The sequence below is a fragment of the Dreissena polymorpha genome, chromosome 5 (genome assembly GCF_020536995.1).
Source record: "Dreissena polymorpha isolate Duluth1 chromosome 5, UMN_Dpol_1.0, whole genome shotgun sequence".
NCBI classification, from domain to species: Eukaryota; Metazoa; Mollusca; class Bivalvia; order Myida; family Dreissenidae; genus Dreissena; species Dreissena polymorpha.
Genome location: NC_068359.1, coordinates 78443136 through 78459298, shown reverse-complemented (window position 1 = coordinate 78459298; position 16163 = coordinate 78443136). Strand labels below are relative to the sequence as shown.

The 16163-nt window shown below is 35.4% G+C and overlaps 1 protein-coding gene across 3 annotated transcripts in view; it reads left to right on the top strand.

Moving 5' to 3' along the window:
* The window catches only part of LOC127881431 (uncharacterized), a 67763-nt gene that overhangs the window by 12143 nt on the left and 39457 nt on the right, over window positions 1-16163 (top strand). Inside the window, exon 2 of one of the 3 annotated variants that reach the window (XM_052429317.1) lies at window positions 515-721. The exons of 1 other annotated variant lie outside the window; for it this stretch is intronic. The gene's annotated coding sequence lies outside the window, so the exon portion shown is untranslated. Of the gene's footprint in view, window positions 1-514; window positions 722-2483; window positions 2760-16163 lie in introns of those variants that run through there. One more of the 3 variants, XM_052429316.1, reaches the window with a different exon arrangement.

Here is a 16163-nt window from a genome sequence, read left to right as displayed (position 1 = left end):
AGCTCTATTAAAAAGTGTGTTCTTAATAACATAACCTATGCTGAAGAGCTTTGTCTGATAAATTAACTTAAAAATATCTTGCACTCAGGTTAGTAACTTGAGAAATTTTACTTGATTTTCCAATATTAATTTTATTAAAATATCTGTTACTTTAAATATATAATGCCAACATAAATTGCTGTCCAGCTGGACAATCTACTTAAAAACATTTTGGAAAATCAGTTTGCTTGCATGATGTGCGATTGGTATAGTGCTAATTTCAAAGGCTGGTAACCAATTGAAAGAACTGGACAGGCATAAGGTAATTCAAACCCTCCTTAGACTGATTGCAATGGTTTATGTCAAATCTTGAATTAATTAAATTGTCTTATGCTATGTTTTACTTTGCTTCTATCAAACATTGTTACTATTTTGAGTTTTCTTAAGACAGGAACTTGAAATGCAACTTGCTTAGCTGGAAAAAGAGGACCAGAATATGCCCACCGTTACATTTTTTAATGCTATGTATTTTCAGGAACAACAAGTTTTGCCATCATAACCAAACAACCATCATATCAAGTCCAGTAGAGGGTGTGGCAAGCATGTGCCAGCCATGCTGTGTCATATAGATGTAATCAGGCCCCTAACAAGTGCTTACAGTGTGACTGACACCTGTCAAAGATCAGGCCCAATAAACCAATAAAGTCCAGATAATGAACTAACAAAGGCAGATAGTCTACATGTATGTTACTATAATCTCTTGATGAAACAGAGGGGTGTAATCCAGCTTATTAAGTCTTGGATTGTGTGATCAATTTATTTCCAAAACATCGAACATGGGCCTTGCCAGGTCAAAAACTAGGTCACGGGGTCACTTAGTGTGTTTTAAACATCACAATGTTGTCCGCTCTCTAATTCAAGTAGTTTTCATCCAATCTTCACCAAACTTGGTCAGAAGTTGTTTCTAGATGATGTCTAGGTCAAGTTTGAATATGGGTCATGCCCGGTCAAAAACTAGGTAACAGGGTATCTTAGTGTGTTTTAAACCTCACCATGTTGTCCGCTCTCTAATTATCCCCCGCCAGAGGCGGAGGGATATTGTTTTGGCGTTGTCCGTCCGGCTGTCCGTCCGTCCGACACTTGTGTCTGGAGCCATATCTTGGAAGTTCTTTGGTGGATTTCATTTTAACTTGGTATGAGTATATATATGCATAAGAGGATGATGCACGCCAAATGGCATTGTACACCATCTGTTAATAACAGACTTATGGCCCTTTGTATCTTGAAAAACTGCTTTTTAGTGTCCAGAGCCATATCTTGGAAGTTCTTTGGCGGATTTCATTGAAACTTGGTATGAGTATTTAAATATGCATAAGAGGATGATGCACGCCAAATGGCATTGTACACCATCTGTTAAAAACAGACTTATGGCCCTTTGTATCTTGAAAAAATGCTTTTTACTATAGGCACTTTTGTGTCCGGAGCCATATCTTGGAAGTGCTTTGGCGGATTTCATTTAAACTTGGTATGAGTATATATATGCATAAGAGGATGATGCACGCCAAATGGCATTGTACACTATCTGTTAAAAACAGACTTATGGCCCTTTGTATCTTGAAAAAATGCTTTTTACTATAGGCATTTTTGTGACCGGAGCCATCCTCAAACAAAGCATATGTTGCAGGGGATACCTTGGGCCTATCAGGCCCTCTTGTTCAAGTAGTTTTCATCCAATCCTCACCAAACTTGGTCAACAGTTTTATCTAAATGATCTCTAGGACAAGTATGAACATGGGCCATTACGGGTCAAAAACTAGGTCACGGGTCTATAAGTGCGTTTTTTAACATTCAGCATGGTGTCTGCTCTCTAGTTCAAGTAGTTTACATCCGATCTTCACCAAACTTGGTCAGAAGTTTTATGGAGATGATCTTAAGGCCAAGTTAGAACATGGCCTTTCTGGGTAAAAAACTTGGTCAAGGGGTCACTTAGTGCGTTTTAAAAAATGAGCATGGTGTCCGCTGTTTTTTGTGAAGACGACATGCAAAATATTATGTGTCAATGTGGCATGTGGGGGTTTTCGTCACGTCTGTGACAAAGCTCTAGTTTGAGATTAGATTAATTATTAATTTTAAATGGTTTCATGTGTTGCTAGTTATCAGAAGGAAAATATCTTTATCAAATTACACATTTTGACTCCATAAAAATGACTCAAATGTGTCAAATGAAATTTAATAAATCATAGTGCAATTTTAGCACTTTGAGAGAGGAAAATTTCAAAATAGAAGAAACATGAAATATACAAATATTGATTTACATGTTTCCTACAAATCCTGTGATTACTTCCTGCTCAAATAACACAATATGACCAAACCGAATAATTTATTCAAGGTTTAAACAGAGTGGAAGATAACATCACCATGGCACTGCTGACAAACCAGGGGAGACAATTCAGGGGAGCACTAAGTGAGCACTGGTTATGGGCAAGTTATCAGGCCATGCAACTTTGTTATCAGCTGAGGTTTATTTACAGTCATTATGCGTGACATTGCGGGCAATACAAAGCCAGGCAATTTTACACCATAAATCCACTGGCCTTATCTGCAATGTTGATTTCACGGTTGGCTGTGTGGTTGTTAATGCTTGCTGACTTGAAACAACTGAATTGTTAGACTTAATATCACGTTTGGCTTAGCCCCATATTGGCAGGTCTCAGCAATGAGTTCCGGTTGTTGTTGTTTTGTGATCAGTGTCTGCTTGAAGGGGAACAAAATACTGTTTGGTAAGTAGACAGACATAATATTATGCTGGATTATGGATATAATGAAACTCGTGTCATTTTTTGCACTGTTACAGGAAGTTTGAATAGGTTTATATTACTTTTTTACTAATTGGCGCCCCATTATACATGTTTTTACTCAGCCAAATAACAACTGTGGAAGTGTGTGTTATAATTAGATAAATTAGAATGTTAATTGTTCGTGATTTGCAACAACTTTAGCTCAGGGTGTAGCTATTTCTGTTGGAATTTATAAAAAAATTAGGGCGTTAAAATCAATTTTTTTTCTCTCTTGAGTGTAAGATTGATACACATCTGTTTTGATGCTAATGACAATATTATTGTTTACTAATTATTGTTTCTGTATGCTGTACCATTACACTAGCACATAGCATTGAGTGGAAGTTGTAATTTTCCTTTCTTTTATTTATTCACCTCTTTAAGACCAAACATTTATTAAAAAAGTTTGAGATAAATCAAGGGAAAATCTTGGTCTTGTAAATTGGGTTTTACAGCAATTTCTACTCTTATGCAAGTGAATGTTTTCCAAAATGTATTTTAATTTTAGGAGATTTTCACTATTTCAATCAAGTACTTTCCCAAGACCTGCAGTTTCTTTTCAAATTTCTTTCGGAGAAATTTTGAAAAAGAAATAAACAACTGGAATGGTGTTTATTTTTCTTAATTTCATGGTAAATATATAGTTTGCTGTGTCTTTGTAGCAACCCAAAGTGGGTTTCAGTTGTTCACAGGTAAGCGTTGTTTTTGCCAATTAGAATTCGAACCTACATGCTGTGACACACACATAAATGCTTCTGTGCAGAAGCCTGGTTACCACGGTAACCAATAATGCTGCTAACTCACATAATTTTCAGATCACTGATTATATGCAGAATTTCCAGATACTTTGCTTGAGCAACTTCCTCGCTTGTAGCTGTCAAGTCGCGATATCATAACAAGTTTTATTGGATTAATTCAATGTGAAGGTTTAAGAGTCTAAATGTGTTATGTTTTAATGTTGAAAATTTTAGTTGAAATATAGTTTGAAAGATTGTAAATCATTTAAAATGCTAGTGTTGTGTTTCTTGATTTTATTGTAATATTGCTAATATATTATAGGTTACATTTCTAGTAATGTCTGGAATGTGATATTTGATTTGTATATTATACAATAAATACAATAATCAAAATTAACTTATTCCCAGGCAGCAATATAAGAATTCATTCTAGCTATATTTGAATATTATAATTGTCTTGTTCTGACTCTTCAGATTATGGAAAAAATAGCAGAAAGTAGATCTATGTACATTGATCCCTGTGCCAAGTCAACCTCACAAGAGTTGTTTCCCCTAATAATAACCAAGCTGCAAGTGTTACTTCCCTTTGGGTATATCCAATGACATGCCTGATTAATGATTAAATGATACATGCTACATGTATGTGCTGCAGAACTACATGACCATTTTTGCTGGTCACAATCAAATCAAAATAAATTTTCAAAACATTTTTTTTTCTGCAGGTAAAATGAAACTTCAAGTTGAGTGATATTGTAGAATGATGTTCAAAAGAATATTTTTTTACCATAAAGGTCTATCAATCATATTAACCCATTTAATCCTAGTGGACTCTCCCATCCTTCTAAATTGGATCAATTTATTTCCAAAATATGTCTTGTATATTTAATTCTATACTTAGAATATTTCTTACAGAAATTCCTTTAAGCAAACTGCGCAGACCCTGATGAGACACCGCATCATGCAGCATATCATCTGGGTCTTCGCTGTTTGCCAAGGCCTTTTTTCTAGACGCTAGGCATACATGGGTTAAGGTCTATCAGAATTTGGCTTTGTAACTCACTTCTTTTCCAGTTTTTCATCAAATTTATATAACTATGTTTTTTCTTTCACATCCATGATTACTATTTTATTTTGCTTTGTTATTCCCTGTCTGTCATTCTGTCCCAAAACTTTTAACCTTACAGTAAAGTTTTGCAATAACTTTTGAAATGTTGAACATAGCAACTTGATATTTGGCATGCAAGTGTATCTCATGGAGCTGCATATTTGAGTGGTGAAAGGTCAAGGTCATCCTTCAAGGTCAAAGGTAAAAAAAAAGTGGTGCATTAGGGGGCATTGTGTTTCTGACAAACACATCTCTTGTTTTCGTTAAGAAATAGTGTTTAAAAACTTCGCAATATTCTGTCTTTATAGTATTTCAAATTCTTTTAAATCATTGTTAACCAACTAAATTAAAAAAAATCCTTTTAGGTTAAACGTTGGATATAAGCTTGATGCAAGATAATTAATTTCTGAACAAGAAGTTTAACTGCGCTTTTGTTAAATCTTTTTATTGGTGTAAATCGTCTACAGATAGGACAAAGTTGGGGAAAAAAACTATTTTAATAATTAATCATTTGATAAATTGCAAATTAATGCACTTTCCTGTTTAGAATAATTTCACTGAGTCAACCTTGAAAATGTTCACGACAGACGTAGAATTTCTAAACGCGTATTATATTGTTGATGATCGTCAGTCAAAAGATAAGTCCGACATGGCTACAGGTATGTGTGTCATGGTTCAAAAGACTTTTGGTAAAATTTCAGTAGAAGTAAATTATATTCTGAATATTTTTTAGACAAGTTATGATTGTTGAATTATTTCATTCATCTGCTTAAATATATCAAGTTAATTAATTAAATGGCATAACATATACCAACGTATAATTATGTCACCTTAAATATGATTATTTGAATGCTTACATTGCATTTTGACTTTTATCCCAATATGAGGGCATGTATGTACATTTTATCTTTGTTGTGAAAAAAATGCACCTATTTTATTGGCGAAAAGGGAACGTTAGGTTAGATTCTATTGAAACAAAAGTGAATTTTAATTTTCTATGAACTATCCTTTTAAATATTAATTAAGCATTCATTTTTAAATCAGAAATATCACGCAAGTTTTAGCAACAAGTTATGTTATTTATAGAAGCAGCAAATGTAGATAAGTGGGTAAAACATGTACATTTCATTATTATTATTATGCTATTTTGACCCTCAGAATTAAGACAGATTTAGAGGAACAACTTTGTATTGTACATTTAATGCTGTATCTTTATTAGCATGTTACTAATTTATATGACGAGTTATACTATAAGACAGGTTGCATGGTTGGAGTTGTTAAAACTGAGGCACAAATGAAAAATAAACTCAATGGCATGCGGGTGTTTAAATATTAAAGACTATCACAACAAGGACATTTAGTTTTTTGTAAGCGGAAGCATATTGAATTAACATGTTTATCACAATTCTTTCTATCCCCCACTAAAGGCGTTATCAATTGAACAAATTTTGGTGTTTTATTGTATATAATGCTACCATTTAGGACTTGTACATATAATTAAGTAAATCATGCTCAAATCATGGTTCTGTTTAGGCACGGCTTAATCTGCCATTTGACAAGTTAGTCAATAACTACAAACGAGGCAATGTTGATGAATTTTTTATGCCCCCCTTCGAAGAAGAGGGGGTATATTGTTTTGCACATGTCGGTCAGTATGTCCGTCAAGGTCACAGTGACAGAAAACGTATTCACACAATGGCTGCCACTACAACTGACAGCCCATATGGGGGGCATGCATGTTTTACAAACAGCCCTTGTTATCCCCACGTTTTTCTGAGAAAAAGTAGGTATTGTATTGATGTGCGTCTGTCCGTGCGTCCTGGCCACCTGCTCCTCCTACACTATTAGCACTAGAACCTTGAAACTTACATACATGGTAGCTATGAGCAATTGTGTAACGGTGACAGTGACAGAATTTTTATCTGACCCATGGGTCAAAAGTTATGGGGGTTGGGGCGGGGCCGGGTCAGAGATTTTCACTCATTTTTATGTCCCCCACTATAGTAGTGGGGGACATATTGTTTTTGCCCTGTCTGTCTGTTGGTCTGTTGGTCTGTCTGTTTGCGCCAACTTTAACATTTTGCAATAACTTTTGCTATATTGAAGATAGCAACTTCATATTTGGCATGGATGTGTATCTCATGAAGCTGCACATTTTGAGTGGTGAAAGGTCAAGGTCAAGGTCATCCTTCAAGGTCAGAGGTCAAATAAATGTGGCAAAAATCGCTCATTTTATGAATACTTTTGCTATATTGAAGATAGCAACTTGATATTTGGCATGCATGTGTATCTCATGAAGCTGCACATTTTGAGTGGTGAAAGTTCAAGGTCAAGGTCATCCTTCAAGGTCAGAGGTCAATTATATGTGGCCAAAATCGCTCATTTTATGAATACTTTTGCAATATTGAAGATAGCAACTTGATATTTGGCATGCATGTGCATCTCATGGAGCTGCACATTTTGAGTGGTGAAAGGTCAAGGTCATCCTTCAAGGTCAGAGGTCAAATATATGTGGCCCAAATGGCTTATTTTATGAATACTTTTGCAATATTGAAGATAGCAACTTGATATTTGGCATGCATGTGTATCTCATGGAGCTGCACATTTTGAGTGGTGAAAGGTCAAGGTCAAGGTCATCCTTCAAGGTCAGAGGTCAAATATATGTGGCCCAAATCGCTTATTTTATGAATTCTTTTGCAATATTAAAGATAGCAACTTGATATTTGGCATGCATGTGTATCTCATGGAGCTGCACATTTTGAGTGGTGAAAGGTCAAGGTCATCTTTCACAAGGTCAAGGTCATCCTTCACAAGGTCAAGGTCATATATAGGGGACATTGTGTTTCTCAAACACATCTTGTTTTATGTTATTTTACATTAACTTCTTCATTTCTGCACCGATTTACTTCAAATTGATACTGAGCCTCTCTTATGACAATAAGGTCAATATCAACTATGCATGGCCCCATTACCAACCCTGAGGCGCCCCAGCCACAAAGGCCACGCCCACCCAAAATTGCCTTTTACTATAATTTCTTCATTTCACCGATTCACTTCAAATTGATACATAACCTCTTTCATGACAATACGGTCAATCTCAGCTATGCATGGCCCCATTACCAACCCTAGGGCATCCCGCCCACATAGGCCATGCCGACCCAAAAATGCCATTTACTATAATTTCTTAATTTCTACACCGATTCACTTCAAATTGATACTGAACCTCTCTTATGACAATACGGTCAATCTCAGCAATGCATGGCCCCATTACCAACCCTGGGGCGCCCCGCCAACATAGGCCACGCCCACCCAAAATTGCCTTTTACTATAATTTCTTCATTTCTACACTGATTCACTTCAAATTCATACTGAACCTTTCTTATGACAATACAGTTAATCTCAACTATGCATGGCCCCATTACCAACCCTGGGGCGCCCCGCCCACGTAGGCCACGACCACCCGAAATTGCCTTTTACTATAATTTCTTCATTTCAGGTTTTTTTCCCCACTTTTTGGGAAGATAGCCCATGACTTTGGAATTGGGAATTTTTTGGCATTTTCATGAAATTGGGAATATAAATTCATTAGCCTTTTTATTCCAAAATTCCAAACGAAAAGTCCACTGATTAGGGACATATAATACTAAATTTGATATAACTCTTTATAATCATTCAAATTAAAAGAACAAAATCATATAATACTTTGTTTGATAAAATTGAATTAAAATTGAGATAAAATACGCATTAGACACTTCTTTCTAAAAAAAAAAAAAAAAAAAAAAAAATTCTGGAAATTGGGAATTTTTTGCCACATTTTGGGAAAAAAGTATACTTTTTGGGATTGGGAACATAGCCGAATTTCGGCTATAAAATCAGGCAATAAAAACCCTGCATTTCCACACCGATTCACTTCAAATTCATACTGAACCTCTTTTATGACAATACGGTAAATCTCAACTATGCATGGCGCTATTACCATCCCTGGGGCGCCCCGCCCACATAGGCCACGACCACCCAAAATTGCCTTTGACTATAATTTCTTCATTTCTACACTGATTTACTTCAAATTGATACTGAACATCTCTTATGACACTACGGTCAATCTCAACTATGTAAGGCCCCATTACCAACCCTGGGACGCCCTGCCAATATTAGGCCACACCCACCCAAATTGCCTTTTACTATAATTTCTTCATTTGTACACTGATTCACTTCAAATTGATACTGAACCTCTCTTATGACAATACAGTTAATCTCAACTATGCATGACCCCATTACCAACCCTGGGGCACCCCGCCCACATAGGCCATGCCCATTCAAAATTGCCTTTTACTATAATATCTTCTTTTCTACACCGATTCACTTCAAATTGATACTGAACCTCTTTTATGACAATACAGTCGATCTCAACTATGCATGGCGCGATTACCAACACTGGGGCGCCCCGCCCACATAGGCCACGCCCACCCAAAATTGCCATTTACTATAATTTCTTCATTTCTACACCGATTCACTTCAAATTGATACTGAACATCTCTTATGACAATGCGGTCAATCTCAACTATGTATGGCCCCTTAACCAACCCTGGGGCGCCCCGCCCATAATAGGCCACACCCACCCAAAATTGTCTTTTACTATAATTTCTTCATTTCTACACTGATTCACTTCTAATTGATACTGAACTTTTCTTATGACAATACGTTCAATCTCAACAATGCATGGCGCTATTACCAACCCTGGGTCGCCTTGCAAACATAGGCCACGACCACCCAAAATTGCCTTTGACTATAATTTCTTCATTTCTACACTGATTTACTTCAAATTGATACTGAACATCTCTTATGACACTACGGCCAATCTCAACTATGTAAGGCCCCATTACCAACCCTGGGGCGCCCTGCCAATATTAGGCCACACCCACCCAAATTGCCTTTTACTATAATTTCTTCATTTGTACACTGATTCACTTCAAATTTATACTGAACCTCTCTTATGACAATACAGTTAATCTCAACTATGCATGACCTCATTACCAACCCTGGGGCGCCCCGCCCACATAGGCCACGCCCACCCAAAAATGCCTTTTACTATAATTTCTTCATTTCTACACCGATTTACTTCAAATTGATACTGAACAACTCTTATGACAATGCAGTCAATCTCAACTATGTATGGCCCGTTTACCAACCCTGGGGCGCCGCTCCCATAATAGGCCACACCCACCCAAAATTGTCTTTTACTATAATTTCTTCATTTCTACACTGATTCACTTCTAATTGATACTGAACTTTTCTTATGACAATACGGTCAATCTCAACTATGCATGGACCCATTACCAACCATGGGGCGCCCTGGGGTCAAACATGCGGCGTGGGGATACGCATCGGCCTCTGCCGCGCAATTTCTAGTTTATCTTTGGTTTTGTGTTATTTACTATATTTTTTTGTATAGCCTTGCATCATGCATAGATTAGTGTACAAGTATTACTGCTTTGTTAGTTGTTAAATAGTATATGTTAAAGAATAAAATAAACATTAAATGGGTGGATATGGTCGGCTGTATGGGGAGGAGGAGGCTGAATATGACCCGAAATTAGTCAGTGAAAACCATGATTTGGTCAGGGAAAAGTCAGGGAATTTTATTTCATCAGGTTGGTGGCAACCCTGATAAACTACATAGCAACTTCATATTTGGCTTACTGGGGGGCATAGTGTTTCTCAAAGTAAACTTGTTTATTAAAAAAAAAAAATTTTGGCTACAAAGGTTTTCTCATAATCATAATCACCATAAAAACAAATACAATTCAGACATAAAAAAGGTAATTTTCCAAAGAAAATTTGAGAGCACTAAATTCTGTATCCTCACATGCAAACAAATAAGTCTGTAATGGGTTTATCCTTCACTGTTTTGTTTGTGTGTTTTTAACTTAAATAAATAAAGTCATTAATATTATATCTTACAAGACAAAGGTTAACAAGTCATGTTTCAGGTTTCAAATCAGCATGGATATCTTTCTACACTTGAAATGCTGCACTAATAGTTACAACTTAATTTAATAATTGATATCAATGATCTGCAACATTACAGCTTCTCTATGCTTCATCAACCCTTATATGTAGCATGAATGATATGGGCAATGGTTGTTCACAGCAATAAAACAGGTTTAATGTAATCGCCGATACCATCATAAATAGCGCGTCCCAAGGCAAGCTGATTTGTCATGATCAGAATAATTATACGGTAGTAAGGCTGTTAAATATCTTAAGATAGGTATTCAAAAGCTAAATCTACAAAACCACTGAAGTCACACGCTTCATTGACCAGTTAAACATTGTCACGGCCTATTATTGTTAATGCTTCAAGCCGCAACAAAAAACTCAACAATCGCTGGGTATCAAGAGTATAAGCATTGTACCGATAAATTTCCCGCTGTCTGCCTAATGAATAAAAAATTACTGAGGCATTGCAAAGTTCGCTGAAACAAATCACTGCAATTTGTTTCCATTCTGTGGCTTTCTATAAAGGCACTTTGTTCGATACTTTCACCTATGACTCCCTATCATTGTGGCAAATTTCAAAGCAGAAAATTCGCCGCTGTTAAAATAGCTGATTTTTTGTGTCTTCTCTTTTGAAACAGCACTTGGCGGCCAAGGTTCAGTGCCAACAAACAAATGAGCTCTGACGGTTAAAGAAAGCAATAATTACAAGGAAACCATGTTAGCTTTGCCAATAACCAAGTCATGCCTATTGAGCTATTGTCGGTCCAATGCTCACGGAAATCTCGGTTGAAACCGGAGATCTAAATTGGCTACCCCAAACTTGTTTGCATGCTTGTAGAAGGAAGTTTGTATATGCAATACCTTTAAAAAAATCTACATTTATATTTCACATAGACTACCCTTCAAGGACATGATCAAATGCCTTTTTTTAAATCCTGTTACAGGCAAAATTCTTTACCCAGAAGAGTTTATTTATGCTCCTTTATTATTTAGAATCATGCGTATAGATTTTTGCTATTAGATAAGGTTTGGGGGTTTTAATATAGCATATGTTTTTCATGAAGGAAGTTTATGATCCGAAATTTAAAAAAATCATTCAAACAATATTGTGTGCTTTTAGCTCACCTGTCAGGAGGTGACATGGTGAGCTTATGTGACCGTGTGATGTCCGGCGTCCGTATGTTCGTGCGTGCGTGTGTGTGTGAGTGTTCCCGTCCACAATTTCTTTGTGTAGACAGTAGAGGTCACAGTTTTCATCCAATCTTTATGAACTTTGGTCAGAATGTTTATCTTGATGAAATCTGGGTTGGGATTGTATTTGGGTCATCTGGGGTCAAAAACTAGGTCACTAGGTCAAAAACTAGGTCACATAATAGGTAAAAAAATTAGAAATACCTTGTGTAGACAATAGAAGTCGCAGTTTTCATCCAATCTTTATGAAATTTGGTCAGAATGTTTATCTTGATGAAATCTGGGTTGGGATTGTATTTGGGTCATTTGGGGTCAAAAACTAGGTCACTAGATCAAAAACTAGGTCAAATAATAGAAAACCTTGTGTAGACAGTAGAGGTCACAGTTTTCATCCAATCTTTATGACATTTGGTCAGAATGTTTATCTTGATAAAATCTGGGTTGGGATTGTATTTGGGTCATCTTGGGTCAAAAACTAGGTCACTCGGTGAAAAACTAGGTCACTAGGTTAAATAATAGAAAAAACGTCAACAATTTGTTTGTGTAGACAGTAGAGGTCACAGTTTTCATCCAATCTTTATGAATTTTTTTCAGAATGTTTATCTTGTTGAAATCAGGGTTGGGTTTGTATTTGGGTCATCTGGGGTCAAAAACTAGGTCACTAGATCAAAAACTAGGTCAAATAATAGAAAACCTTGTGTAGACAGTAGAAGTCACAGTTTTCATCCAATCTTTATGACATATGGTCAGAATGTTCATCTTGATAAAATCTGGGTTGGGATTGTATTTGGGTCATCTGGGGTCAAAAACTAGGTCACTAGGTCAAAAAATAGAAAAACCGTCAATTTGTTTGTGTAGACAGTAGAGGTCACAGTTTTCATCCAATCTTTATGAAATTTGGTCAGAATGTTTACCTTGATGAAATCTGGGTTGGGATTATATTTGGGTCATATTGAGGTCAAAACCTAGGTCACTAGGTCAAAAACTTGGTGACTAGGTCAAAAACTAGGTCACTAGGTCAAATAATAGAAAAACCTTGTGTAGACAATAGAGGTCACAACAAGCCCATAATGATGATAGAGGTCACAGTTTTCATCCAATCTTTATAAAATTTGATCAGAATGTTTATCTTGATGAAATCAGGGTGGGGATTGTATTTGGAACAACTTGGTCAAAAACTAGGTCACCAGGTCAAATAATAGAAAAACCTAATGTAGACAATAGAGGTCACAGTTTTCATCTAATCTTTGTGAAATTTGGTCAGAATGTTTATCTTGATGAAATCTGGGCTGGGATTGTATGTGGTTAGTCAGGTGAGCGATTCAGGGCCATCATGGCCCTCTTGTTTTAATTGACTTTAAACTGTTTTTCTTAAGTATACCTTTAAAAGAAGAAATACAGAAAAGCTTTTTTTGTTCAATAGTATGAACATTATGATAGTTTTCACAATTTTATAAAATTAGTTTATAAAAGTTGTATTTACAATGTATTGTTGTTGTTTTTTATCACAAATTGAAATTCAGTCAGGCTAAGGGCATGGATTTATTTTATTTGTTATTGATGATGGATGATATGAACTTGATTGATAAAAAAAAATATGCGTGGGAAACACTCCTAATTTAAAAAATTGAACATTGAAAAAGAACTTTGGAAGTTTTCCTATATTTATCTTAAGAGTTCTAAATTAATTGTATGCAATATAAATAAGTGTAAATTAGAGTGTGAAATTATAAATTGCTGAATTGTATGATGAGATCTATAAATAACGGCATTCTTTGTAACGTCTGACTAATGCTCTTGTTAAGGTAATCATTTGAGTTGTGTTCTGAGAAAACTGGGCATAATGCATGTGCGTAAAGTGTTGACGACACTTTCCGCCTAAATTGGATTTTTGCTAAGATTAGAAACTTCATTTAAACGAAAAATGTAATAAAAGCAGACAGTGTCGTCCCTGATTAGCCTGTTCAGACTTCACAGGCTAATCTGGGACAACATTTTACACACAAGCATTATGCCCAGTTTTCTCAGAACGCTACTCATTTATCAGTGTTTCTATTACAAGTATTCACTTAAAACTAACACATGTGTTCAGGGTCATCATGTGAGGTCACTGATCAAGTTCCATAACTCTGACCTGCAATTAAGGAGAGTTAACATCAGGCTTTTTGTACTTAAAAATATGGGTGATTATTTGTGTTAAAGTACCTACTCTTTATCAACTACAAATATTGAAATAAAGCTATACACAAAAGTATTCTTGGTCATTATACCCCCACGACGAAGTTTAGAGGGGTAGATAGGAGTGAGCTTGTCTGTCGGTCGGTCGGTTGGTCTGTCGGTCCGTATTAAGTGTTGTTTTTATCCAATCTTCACCAAACTTGGTAGGATGTTGTATCTAGATGATGTCTAGGTCAAGTTACAATATGGGTCGGGTCAAAAACTAGGACACGGGTTCACTTAGTGCGTTTTAAACATTAAGCATGGTGTATGCTGTTTTATGTGAAGATAACATGCAAAATATTCTGTGTCAATGTCGCATGTGGGCCGGTATCATTTCATCACGTCTGTGACAAAGCTCTAGTTTTGAACATATACTAAGGCCAACATTTTTTAATAAATTGATTTACAGGACCGCCAACAGTATTTTATGTCAAAATGAAATAAAAATAAAAGTATCTAACTGCAATTTTATTTTCAAAAATTCCGCCTACAGTGTTTATTAGTCTCGCGTGAAAACATAAAACTGTCGAAGACAACAATCAAAATTTATATTCGCAAGCGTTTTATCTCATCCGATTTTATACAACAACTACAGAATCATAGTCAATTGAATATCTGTTTGTATGTTTAAATGGTCACTAAATAATCACTGACCAAGGGCCATAACTATTATGTTTGATTTAGCAGAATAATGACTCTTTGGTTCTTATACGATTAAGTACCAGATGAAACTTTGGCTATAATTTGATTTGTTATATGGTGTACTGGCAAAAAATGTATTATAAATTAAGACTTAAAATCTTTAAAAAAAATCATTTTATTAACCATCATCACATAGTGGGTAATGGCAGCTTAGGATATATGTAGATCTTTTCTGGGAACCAGCTTTTTCTGTGCTGGATGGTTGCATATGTTCTGAGTGAAATCACGCAAACAGCTTATGTCCTATAATTAAGGAAGGAAAGACACTTACTAACTTGAGGATGGTTTGTTGCCCGCGTATAGCATTTCACAGTTAGAATGTATATTTGTATCCTAAGGCGTATAAATAAATATTCACTAATGCAGTCATTGAACTTGAAATCATGTGTAATGCTTTTATACAACTTCATACATTTACGAAACACAACAGCAAAATTCTAAATAATTTGGTCTGCTTACAATACAATTGCATCACAGTTCTCTCAATGTACATGTTTATTATTAACTATAATAAAACTTACTGTTCAAAGTTAATATCTATATTTGTATTTTAAATTAAAATATTAGTTTTATACTAAAACATAGTCTATTAAGTGTTACTGCATTCTTTTTAAGGTGGTCAGTCTTCATAATTGTCTAAACTTATAAATTTTACAATAATGGTTAAATACGAATTATAACTATTCTGTACCACATTAATGTTTTGTTTGCAATCAACATTTGTTCATAATTGCTTTAAGGCATTAAAGACCTAATACTATGCGTAACTCATATTTTGACGGTCAATCATTCAGTAATGTAATGACAGATGTAAGTCAACTTTTTTTACTTGCTATCCAGGGTTTAATAACTCAGGCAATTAAATATTAATAAAAGCCGCCACATTTTATACGCTGGACCGACTTTCCACGTATCAGTGACAAGCTGCAGGCACACGCAGCAAATTAAAAGATTTTAAAGTAGTCCGACATAGGTATTGTGGTATTGAGAAACATGAGCTGTGACTTGCTCACGGCCCACTGCTCACACTGTTGCATGTTTGTACTTTATGAACACGGTTGAATTATAAAGCCAGGATTTGTTCAAGATATTGTTTGCGTCACATTTTTTGCTGGTTGAAACTTTGTTGAAATTTTGTTGCAGAAATTTGTGGGATTTTTTTTTCGTTTTTATTGCAAAATAAATGTTAAATTCTTAGAAAATCGTATCAAGAATCTTACTTTCCATGTATAAAATACTGCCTAACAATTCAGGTGAGTCTATTTACTTATATTTTAAGGTAATAAAAAAAGTAAAACTCAATAGATTATAACACTAGCGGATAGATAATTTGTTTTATGCTGTAAATTTTAATCTGTTTTGATGTTAGGTATATATTCCACTATTAGTTAA